The sequence below is a fragment of the Pseudophryne corroboree genome, unplaced genomic scaffold (genome assembly GCF_028390025.1).
Source record: "Pseudophryne corroboree isolate aPseCor3 unplaced genomic scaffold, aPseCor3.hap2 scaffold_367, whole genome shotgun sequence".
In the NCBI taxonomy this organism is placed as follows: domain Eukaryota; kingdom Metazoa; phylum Chordata; class Amphibia; order Anura; family Myobatrachidae; genus Pseudophryne; species Pseudophryne corroboree.
In genome coordinates this window covers 494860-506294 of record NW_026970019.1, presented here as the reverse complement: position 1 = coordinate 506294, position 11435 = coordinate 494860, and the positions used below count along the sequence as shown (strand labels likewise).

General features: G+C 34.6%; 2 non-coding genes across 2 annotated transcripts; both read right to left on the bottom strand.

Moving 5' to 3' along the window:
- Nucleotides 1–6249: 6249 nt before the first annotated feature.
- TRNAS-ACU (transfer RNA serine (anticodon ACU)) lies at nucleotides 6250–6323 on the bottom strand. The gene has a single exon. It is a non-coding gene; the product is annotated as a tRNA-Ser (tRNA).
- A 4596-nt stretch (nucleotides 6324–10919) lies between these two features.
- On the bottom strand, nucleotides 10920–10993 carry TRNAS-ACU (transfer RNA serine (anticodon ACU)). The gene has a single exon. It is a non-coding gene; the product is annotated as a tRNA-Ser (tRNA).
- Between the last annotated feature and the right edge of the window lie 442 nt (nucleotides 10994–11435).

Sequence of the window (11435 nt, the reverse complement as noted above, 5' to 3'; positions counted from 1 at the left end):
ACTTTGTAAAAAGTACATACTGACAAAGGCTAATAAGCATACATCTGGAACGTTTCCTAGAAAAACTTTAAAAAGTCAATAATCTGGAGAGTTTTTGTAAGATGTTTCTTCCATCAACCAACGAAGTAACACATTGGTACTTTCCCATGATGAGTGAGTGCTTCAGGATCTCTTGCACTTACATGTGCAGCAGAGTACTGCAATGGAAGCATGCTGGGCCCATAACCCAGAGGTAGGCAGATTGAAACTATCCTTTGCTATATGCATTTTTTTTTTGTTAATTAAAGTAATCAATACTGGGATTGATATTTTTGCTCTTTTATTTTTACTTAAAGTACAATAACTTTTACCATTTTAATTTGTTTTAATAGTATATTGACAGTATAGTTTTCCTTAAAAAAAATCCACTTCATTTTCTTTACCCTATTATTAAAAGGGTAATTGACAAAAACAAACTACATTGTCACCAGAAGAGCAATACAAAATGTACAAGTGATATATTAAAATCATCTTTCCAGCTTGAATTTCAATGATGCATTGGGGCAACGATTTTGTGAGAAACATCTTCACCCTTAAATAAAGATTTTCTTAATTCCTTACCTGTGTGCTAATTAGATATCACCTTGTTTTCACATTAAACAGACTTCTACATGAGAAAGCAGCAAGGATGCAGTGGCGTTAATGTTTCCTGGTGTCAACCTGTATTATTTCAGTAGACATTGAAATGAGGATGCATCTTGCTGCCTTTCCAATGAAGCAAGTTTAATTTAGTAATAGGTGAAAAACCATCCCTACAAAGGTGTTAATCAGAGACTTGGCTTTGTGGACACTTTTCAGAGAACAAATTTGTTAGCATAAAAATAAAGCCAGAAAATGAAGAGCTGTTTCATCACTCAATTGGATTTTTTTTTGCCAGCATATTTCTTTTTCTCTGCAACCCACTGCTAAATTGTGCTTCCTAGCTGTTTTTATAAAATCAATGAATCAAATCTAACTCTGATTACATCAGAGAAGGCCAGGTACCCTACACCATAACAGGGGGTTTGAAATTTTGACTTGTCTACTTAAAGATCACCAAAATCTGATAACAAGGTCAATTACATCCCTGTGTGGGATTGAACCATCAACCTTTTGGTTAGTAGCCAGACACACTAACCGATTGCGCCACAGAGACATTTTGCAAAACGTACATACTGACAAAGGCTAATAAGCATACATCTAGAACGTTTCCTAGAAAAACTTTAAAAAGTCAATAATCTGGAGAGTTTTTGTAAGATGTTTCTTCCATCAACCAACGAAGAAACACATTGGTACTTTCCCATGATGAGTGAGTGCTTCAGGATCTCTTGCACTTACATGTGCAGCAGAGTACTGCAATGGAAGCATGCTGGGCCCATAACCCAGAGGTAGGCAGATTGAAACTATCCTTTGCTATATGCATTTTTTTTGTTAATTTAAGTAATCAAAACTGGGATTGATATTTTTGCTCTTTTATTTTTACTTAAAGTACAATAACTTTTACCATTTTAATTTGTTTTAATAGTATATTGACAGTATAGTTTTCTTTAAAAAATCCACTTAATTTTCTTTACCCTATTATTAAAAGGGTAATTGACAAAAACAAACTACATTGTCACCAGAAGAGCAATACAAAATGTACAAGTGATATATTAAAATCATCTTTCCAGCTTGAATTTCAATGATGCATTGGGGCAACAATTTTGTGAGAAACATCTTCACCCTTAAATAAAGATTTTCTTAATTCCTAACCTGTGTGCTAATTAGATATCACCTTGTTTTCACATTAAACAGACTTCTACATGAGAAAGCAGCAAGGATGCAGTGGCGTTAATGTTTCCTGGTGTCAACCTGTATTATTTCAGTAGACATTGAAATGAGGATGCATCTTGCTGCCTTTCCAATGAAGCAAGTTTAATTTAGTAATAGGTGAAAAACCATCCTTACAAAGGTGTTAATCAGAGACTTGGCTTTGTGGACACTTTTCAGAGAACAAATTTGTTAGCATAAAAATAAAGCCAGAAAATGAAGAGCTGTTTAATCACTCAATTGGATTTTTTTGCCAGCATATTTCTTTTTCTCTGCAACCCACTGCTAAATTGTGCTTCCTAGCTGTTTTTATAAAATCACTGAATCAAATCTAACTCTGATTACATCAGAGAAGGCCAGGTACCCTACACCATAAGAGGGGGTTTGAAATTTTGACTTGTCTACTTAAAGATCACCAAAATCTGATAACAAGGTCAATTACGTCCCTGGGTGGGATTGAACCACCAACCTTTTGGTTAATAGCCATACACACTAACTGATTGCGCCACAGAGACACTTTGCAAAAGTACATACTGACAAAGGCTAATAAGCATTCATCTAAAACTTTTCCTAGAAAAACTTTAAAAAGTCAATAATCTGGAGAGTTTTTGTAAGATGTTTCTTCCATCAACCAACGAAGAAACACATTGGTACTTTCCCATGATGAGTGAGTGCTTTAGGATCTATTGCACTTACATGTGCAGCAGAGTACAGCAATGGAAGCATGCTGGGCACATAACCCAGAGGTAGGCAGATTGAAACTATCCTCTGCTATATGCATTTTTTTTTGTTAATTTTAGTAATCAAAACTGGGATTGATATTTTTGCTTTTTTATTTTTACTTAAAGTACAATAACTTTTACCATTTTAATTTGTTTTAATAGTATATTGACAGTATAGTTTTCTTTAAAAAAATCCACTTAATTTTCTTTACCCTATTATTAAAAGGGTAATTGACAAAAACAAACTACATTGTCACCAGAAGAGCAATACAAAATGTACAAGTGATATATTAAAATCATCTTTCCAGCTTGAATTTCAATGATGCATTGGGGCAACGATTTTGTGAGAAACATCTTCACCCTTAAATAAAGATTTTCTTAATTCCTTACCTGTGTGCTAATTAGATATCACCTTGTTTTCACATTAAACAGACTTCTACATGAGAAAGCAGCAAGGATGCAGTGGCGTTAATGTTTCCTGGTGTCAACCTGTATTATTTCAGTAGACATTGAAATGAGGATGCATCTTGCTGCCTTTCCAATGAAGCAAGTTTAATTTAGTAATAGGTGAAAAACCATCCCTACAAAGGTGTTAATCAGAGACTTGGCTTTGTGGACACTTTTCAGAGAACAAATTTGTTAGCATAAAAATAAAGCCAGAAAATGAAGAGCTGTTTAATCACTCAATTGGATTTTTTTTGCCAGCATATTTCTTTATCTCTGCAACCCACTGCTAAATTGTGCTTCCTAGCTGTTTTTATAAAATCAATGAATCAAATCTAACTCTGATTACATCAGAGAAGGCCAGGTACCCTACACCATAACAGGGGGTTTTAAATTTTGACTTGTCTACTTAAAGATCACCAAAATCTGATAACAAGGTCAATTACGTCCCTGGGTGGGATTGAACCACCAACCTTTTGATTAGTAGCCGGACACACTAACCGATTGCGCCACAGAGACACTTTGCAAAAAGTACATACTGACAAAGGCTAATAAGCATACATCTAGAACGTTTCCTAGAAAAACTTTAAAAAGTCAATAATCTGGAGAGTTTTTGTAAGATGTTTCTTCCATCAACCAACGAAGAAACACATTGGTACTTTCCATTGATGACTGAGTGCTTCAGGATCTCTTGCACTTACATGTGCAGCAAAGTACTGCAATGGAAGCATGCTGGGCCCATAACCCAGAGGTAGGCAGATTAAAACTATCCTCTGCTATATGCATTTTTTTTGTTAATTAAAGTAATCCAAAACTGGGATTGATATTTTTGCTCTTTTATTTTTCATTAAAGTACAATAACTTTTACCATTTTAATTTGTTTTAATAGTATATTGAAAGTATTGTTTTCTTTTAAAAATCCACTTAATTTTCTTTACCCTATTATTAAAATGGTAATTGACAAAAACAAACTACATTGTCACCAGAAGAGCAATACAAAATGTACAAGTGATATATTAAAATCATCTTTCCAGCTTGAATTTCAATGATGCATTGGGGCAATGATTAATAATCTGGAGAGTTTTTGTAAGATGTTTCTTCCTTCAACCAATGAAGAAACACATTGGTACTTTCCCATGATGAGTGAGTGCTTCAGGATCTCTTGCACTTACATGTGCAGCAGAGTACTGCAATGGAAGCATACAGGGCCCATAACCCAGAGGTAGGCAGATTGAAACTATCCTTTGCTATATGCATTTTTTTTTGTTAATTTAAGTAATCAAAACTGGGATTGATATTTTTGCTCTTTTATTTTTACTTAAAGTACAATAACTTTTACCATTTTAATTTGTTTTAATAGTATATTGACAGTATAGTTTTCTTTAAAAAATCCACTTAATTTTCTTTACCCTATTATTAAAAGGGTAATTGACAAAAACAAACTACATTGTCACCAGAAGAGCAATACAAAATGTACAAGTGATATATTAAAATCATCTTTCCAGCTTGAATTTCAATGATGCATTGGGGCAACGATTTTGTGAGAAACATCTTCACCCTTAAATAAAGATTTTCTTAATTCCTTACCTGTGTGCTAATTAGATATCACCTTGTTTTCACAATAAACAGACTTCTACATGAGAAAGCAGCAAGGATGCAGTGGCGTTAATGTTTCCTGGTGTCAACCTGTATTATTTCAGTAGACATTGAAATGAGGATGCATCTTGCTGCCTTTCCAATGAAGCAAGTTTAATTTAGTAATAGGTGAAAAACCATCCCTACAAAGGTGTTAATCAGAGACTTGGCTTTGTGGACACTTTTCAGAGAACAAATTTGTTAGCATAAAAATAAAGCCAGAAAATGAAGAGCTGTTTAATCACTCAATTGGATTTTTTTTGCCAGCATATTTCTTTTTCTCTGCAACCCACTGCTAAATTGTGCTTCCTAGCTGTTTTTATTAAATCACTGAATCAAATCTAACTCTGATTACATCAGAAAAGGCCAGGTACCCTACACCATAACAGGGGGTTTGAAATTTTGACTTGTCTACTTAAAGATCACCAAAATCTGATAACAAGGTCAATTACGTCCCTGGGTGGGATTGAACCACCAACCTTTTGGTTAGTAGCCGGATACACTAACCGATTGCGCCACAGAGACACTTCGCTAAATATACATTCTGACAAAGGCTAATAAGCATACATCTAGAACGTTTCCTAGAAAAACTTTAAAAAGTCAATAATCTGGAGAGTTTTTGTAAAATGTTTCTTCCATCAACCAACGAAGAAACACATTGGTACTTTCCCATGATGAGTGAGTGCTTCAGGATCTCTTGCACTTACATGTGCAGCAGAGTACTGCAATGGAAGCATGCTGGGCCCATAACCCAGAGGTAGGCAGATTGAAACTATCCTTTGCTATATGCATTTTTTTTGTTAATTTAAGTAATCAAAACTGGGATTGATATTTTTGCTCTTTTATTTTTACTTGAAGTACAATAACTTTTACCATTTTAATTTGTTTGAATAGTATATTGACAGTATAGTTTTCTTTAAAAAATCCACTTAATTTTCTTTACCCTATTATTAAAAGGGTAATTGACAAAAACAAACTACATTGTCACCAGAAGAGCAATACAAAATGTACAAGTGATATATTAAAATCATCTTTCCAGCTTGAATTTCAATGATGCATTGGGGCAACGATTTTGTGAGAAACATCTTCACCCTTAAATAAAGATTTTCCTAATTCCTTACCTGTGTGCTAATTAGATATCACCTTGTTTTCACATTAAACAGACTTCCACATGAGAAAGCAGCAAGGATGCAGTGGCGTTAATGTTTCCTGGTGTCAACCTGTATTATTTCAGTAGAAATTGAAATGAGGATGCATCTTGCTGCCTTTCCAATGAAGCAAGTTTAATTTAGTAATAGGTGAAAAACCATCCCTACAAAGGTGTTAATCAGAGACTTGGCTTTGTGGACACTTTTCAGAGAACAAATTTGTTAGCATAAAAATAAAGCTGGAAAATGAAGAGCTGTTTAATCACTCAATTGGATTTTTTTTGCCAGCATATTTCTTTTTCTCTGCAACCCACTGCTAAATTGTGCTTCCTATCTGTTTTTATAAAATCACTGAATCAAATCTAACTCTGATTACATCAGAGAAGGCCAGGTACCCTACACCATAACGGGGGGGTTTGAAATTTTGACTTGTCTACTTAAAGATCACCAAAATCTGATAACAAGGTCAATTACGTCCCTGGGTGGGATTGAACCACCAACCTTTCGGTTAGTAGCCAGACACACTAACCGATTGCGCCACAGAGACACTTTGTAAAAAGTACATACTGACAAAGGCTAATAAGCATACATCTGGAACGTTTCCTAGAAAAACTTTAAAAAGTCAATAATCTGGAGAGTTTTTGTAAGATGTTTCTTCCATCAACCAACGAAGAAACACATTGGTACTTTCCCATGATGAGTGAGTGCTTCAGGATCTCTTGCACTTACATGTGCAGCAGAGTACTGCAATGGAAGCATGCTGGGCCCATAACCCAGAGGTAGGCAGATTAAAACTATCCTCTGCTATATGCATTTTTTTTGTTAAAGTAATCCAAAACTGGGATTGATATTTTTGCTCTTTTATTTTTCATTAAAGTACAATAACTTTTACCATTTTAATTTGTTTTAATAGTATATTGAAAGTATTGTTTTCTTTTAAAAATCCACTTAATTTTCTTTACCCTATTATTAAAATGGTAATTGACAAAAACAAACTACATTGTCACCAGAAGAGCAATACAAAATGTACAAGTGATATATTAAAATCATCTTTCCTGCTTGAATTTCAATGATGCATTGGGGCAACGATTTTGTGAGAAACATTTTCACCCTTAAATAAAGATTTTCTTAATTCCTTACCTGTGTGCTAATTAGATATCACCTTGTTTTCACATTAAACAGACTTCCACATGAGAAAGCAGCAAGGATGCAGTGGCGTTAATGTTTCCTGGTGTCAACCTGTATTATTTCAGTAGACATTGAAATGAGGATGCATCTTGCTGCCTTTCCAATGAAGCAAGTTTAATTTAGTAATAGGTGAAAAACCATCCTTACAAAGGTGTTAATCAGAGACTTGGCTTTGTGGACACTTTTCAGAGAACAAATTTGTTAGCATAAAAATAAAGCCAGAAAATGAAGAGCTGTTTAATCACTCAATTGGATTTTTTTTGCCAGCATATTTCTTTTTCTCTGCAACCCACTGCTAAATTGTGCTTCCTAGCTGTTTTTATAAAATCACTGAATCAAATCTAACTCTGATTACATCAGAGAAGGCCAGGTACCCTACACCATAAGAGAGGGTTTGAAATTTTGACTTGTCTACTTAAAGATCACCAAAATCTGCTAACAAGGTCAATTACGTCCCTGGGTGGGATTGAACCACCAACCTTTTGGTTAATAGCCATACACACTAACTGATTGCGCCACAGAGACACTTTGCAAAAGTACATACTGGCAAAGGCTAATAAGCATTCATCTAAAACGTTTCCTAGAAAAACTTTAAAAAGTCAATAATCTGGAGAGTTTTTGTAAGATGTTTCTTCCATCAACCAATGAAGAAACACATTGGTACTTTCCCATGATGAGTGAGTGCTTCAGGATCTATTACACTTACATGTGCAGCAGAGTACAGCAATGGAAGCATGCTGGGCACATAACCCAGAGGTAGGCAGATTGAAACTATCCTCTGCTATATGCATTTTTTTTTGTTAAAGTAATCCAAAACTGGGATTGATATGTTGGCTCTTTTATTTTTACTTACAGTACAATAACTTTTACCATTTTAATTTGTTTTAATAGTATATTGACAGTATTGTTTTCTTTCAAAAATCCTCTTAATTTTCATTACCCTATTATTAAAATGGTAATTGACAAAAACAAACTACATTGTCACCAGAAGAGCAATACAAAATGTACAAGTGATATATTAAAATCATCTTTCCAGCTTGAATTTCAATGATGCATTGGGGCAACGATTTTGTGAGAAACATTTTCACCCTTAAATAAAGATTTTCTTAATTCCTTACCTGTGTGCTAATTAGATATCACCTTGTTTTCACATTAAACAGACTTCCACATGAGAAAGCAGCAAGGATGCAGTGGCGTTAATGTTTCCTGGTGTCAACCTGTATTATTTCAGTAGACATTGAAATGAGGATGCATCTTGCTGCCTTTCCAATGAAGCAAGTTTAATTTAGTAATAGGTTAAAAACCATCCTTACAAAGGTGTTAATCAGAGACTTGGCTTTGTGGACACTTTTCAGAGAACAAATTTGTTAGCATAAAAATAAAGCCAGAAAATTAAGAGCTGTTTAATCACTCAATTTGATTTTTTTTGCCAGCATATTTCTTTTTCTCTGCAACCCACTGCTAAATTGTGCTTCCTAGCTGTTTTTATAAAATCACTGAATCAAATCTAACTCTGATTACATCAGAGAAGGCCAGGTACCCTACACCAGAACAGGGGGATTTGAAATTTTGACTTGTCTACTTAAAGATCACCAAAATCTGATAACAAGGTCAATTACGTCCCTGGGTGGGATTGAACCACCAACCTTTTGGTTAATCGCCGTGCACACTAAATGATTGCGCCACAGAGACACTTTGCAAAAGTCCATACTGACAAAGGCTAATAAGCATTCATCTAAAACGTTTCCTAGAAAAACTTTAAAAAGTCAATAATCTGGAGAGTTTTTGTAAGATGTTTCTTCCATCAACCAACGAAGAAACACATTGGTACTTTCCCATGATGAGTGAGTGCTTCAGGATCTCTTGCACTTACATGTGCAGCAGAGTACAGCAATGGAAGCATGCTGGGCCCATAACCCAGCGGTAGGCAGATTGAAACTATCCTCTGCTATATGCATTTTTTTTTGTTAATTAAAGTAATCCAAAACTGAGATTGATATTTTGGCTCTTTTATTTTCACTTAAAGTACAATAACTTTTACCATTTTAATTTGTTTTAATAGTATATTGACAATATTGTTTTCTTTCAAAAATCCACTTAATTTTCTTAACCCTATTATTAAAATGGTAATTGACAAAAACAAACTACATTGTCACCAGAAGAGCAATACAAAATGTACAAGTGATATATTAAAATCATCTTTCCAGCTTGAATTTCAATGATGCATTGGGGCAACGATTTTGTGAGAAACATCTTCACCCTTAAATAAAGATTTTCTTAATTCCTTACCTGTGTGCTAATTAGATATCACCTTGTTTTCACATTAAACAGACTTCCACATGAGAAAGCAGCAAGGATGCAGTGGCGTTAATGTTTCCTGGTGTCAACCTGTATTATTTCAGTAGACATTGAAATGAGGATGCATCTTGCTGCCTTTCCAATGAAGCGTTTAATTTAGTAATAGGTAAAAAACCATCCCTACAAAGGTGTTAATCAGAGACTTGGCTTTGTGGACACTTTTCAGAGAACAAATTTGTTAGCATAAAAATAAAGCCAGAAAATGAAGAGCTGTTTAATCACTCAATTGGATTTTTTTTGCCAGCATATTTCTTTTTCTCTGAAACCCACTGCTAAATTGTGCTTCCTAGCTGTTTTTATTAAATCACTGAATCAAATCTAACTCTGATTACATCAGAAAAGGCCAGGTACCCTACACCATAACAAGGGGTTTGAAATTTTGACTTGTCTACTTAAAGATCACCAAAATCTGATAACAAGGACAATTACGTCCCTGCGTGGGATTGAACCACCAACCTTTTGGTTAGTAGCCGGACACACTAACCGATTGCGCCACAGAGACACTTCACAAAAATTACATACTGACAAAGGCTAATAAGCATACATCTAGAACGTTTCCTAGAAAAACTTTAAAAAGTCAATAATCTGGAGAGTTTTTGTAAAATGTTTCTTCCATCAACCAACGAAGAAACACATTGGTACTTTCCCATGATGAGTGAGTGCTTCAGGATCTCTTGCACTTACATGTGCAGCAGAGTACTGCAATGGAAGCATACAGGGCCCATAACCCAGCGGTAGGCAGATTGAAACTATCCTCTGCTATATGCATTTTTTTTTGTTAATTAAAGTAATCCAAAACTGGGATTGATATTTTGGCTCTTTTATTTTCACTTAAAGTACAATAACTTTTACCATTTTAATTTGTTTTAATAGTATATTGACAGTATTGTTTTCTTTCAAAAATCCACTTAATTTTCTTAACCCTATTATTAAAATGGTAATTGACAAAAACAAACTACATTGTCACCAGAAGAGCAATACAAAATGTACAAGTGATATATTAAAATCATCTTTCCAGCTTGAATTTCAATGATGCATTGGGGTAACGATTTTGTGAGAAACATCTTCACCCTTAAATAAAGATTTTCTTAATTCCTTACCTGTGTGCTAATTAGATATCACCTTGTTTTCACATTAAACAGACTTCCACATGAGAAAGCAGCAAGGATGCAGTGGTGTTAATGTTTCCTGGTGTCAACCTGTATTATTTCAGTAGACATTGAAATGAGGATGCATCTTGCTGCCTTTCCAATGAAGCGTTTAATTTAGTAATAGGTGAAAAACCATCCCTACAAAGGTGTTAATCAGAGACTTGGCTTTGTGGACACTTTTCAGAGAACAAATTTGTTAGCATAAAAATAAAGCCAGAAAATGAAGAGCTGTTTAATCACTCAATTGGATTTTTTTTGCCAGCATATTTCTTTTTCTCTGCAACCCACTGCTAAATTGTGCTTCCTAGCTGTTTTTATTAAATCACTGAATCAAATCTAACTCTGATTACATCAGAAAAGGCCAGGTACCCTACACCATAACAGGGGGTTTGAAATTTTGACTTGTCTACTTAAAGATCACCAAAATCTGATAACAAGGTCAATTATGTCCCTGGGTGGGATTGAACCACCAACCTTTTGGTTAGTAGCCGGACACACTAACCGATTGCGCCACAGAGACACTTCACGAAAAGTACATACTGACAAAGGCTAATAAGCATACATCTAGAACGTTTCCTAGAAAAACTTTAAAAAGTCAATAATCTGGAGAGTTTTTGTAAAATGTTTCTTCCATCAACCAACGAAGAAACACATTGGTACTTTCCCATGATGAGTGAGTGCTTCAGGATCTCTTGCACTTACATGTGCAGCAGAGTACTGCAATGGAAGCATACAGGGCCCATAACCCAGCGGTAGGCAGATTGAAACTATCCTTTGCTATATGCATTTTTTTTGTTAATTTAAGTAATCAAAACTGGGATTGATATTTTTGCTCTTTTATTTTACCTTGAAGTACAATAATTTTTACCATTTTAATTTGTTTAAATCCACTTAATTTTCTTTACCCTATTATTAAAAGGGTAATTGACAAAAACAAACTACATTGTCACCAGAAGAGCAAT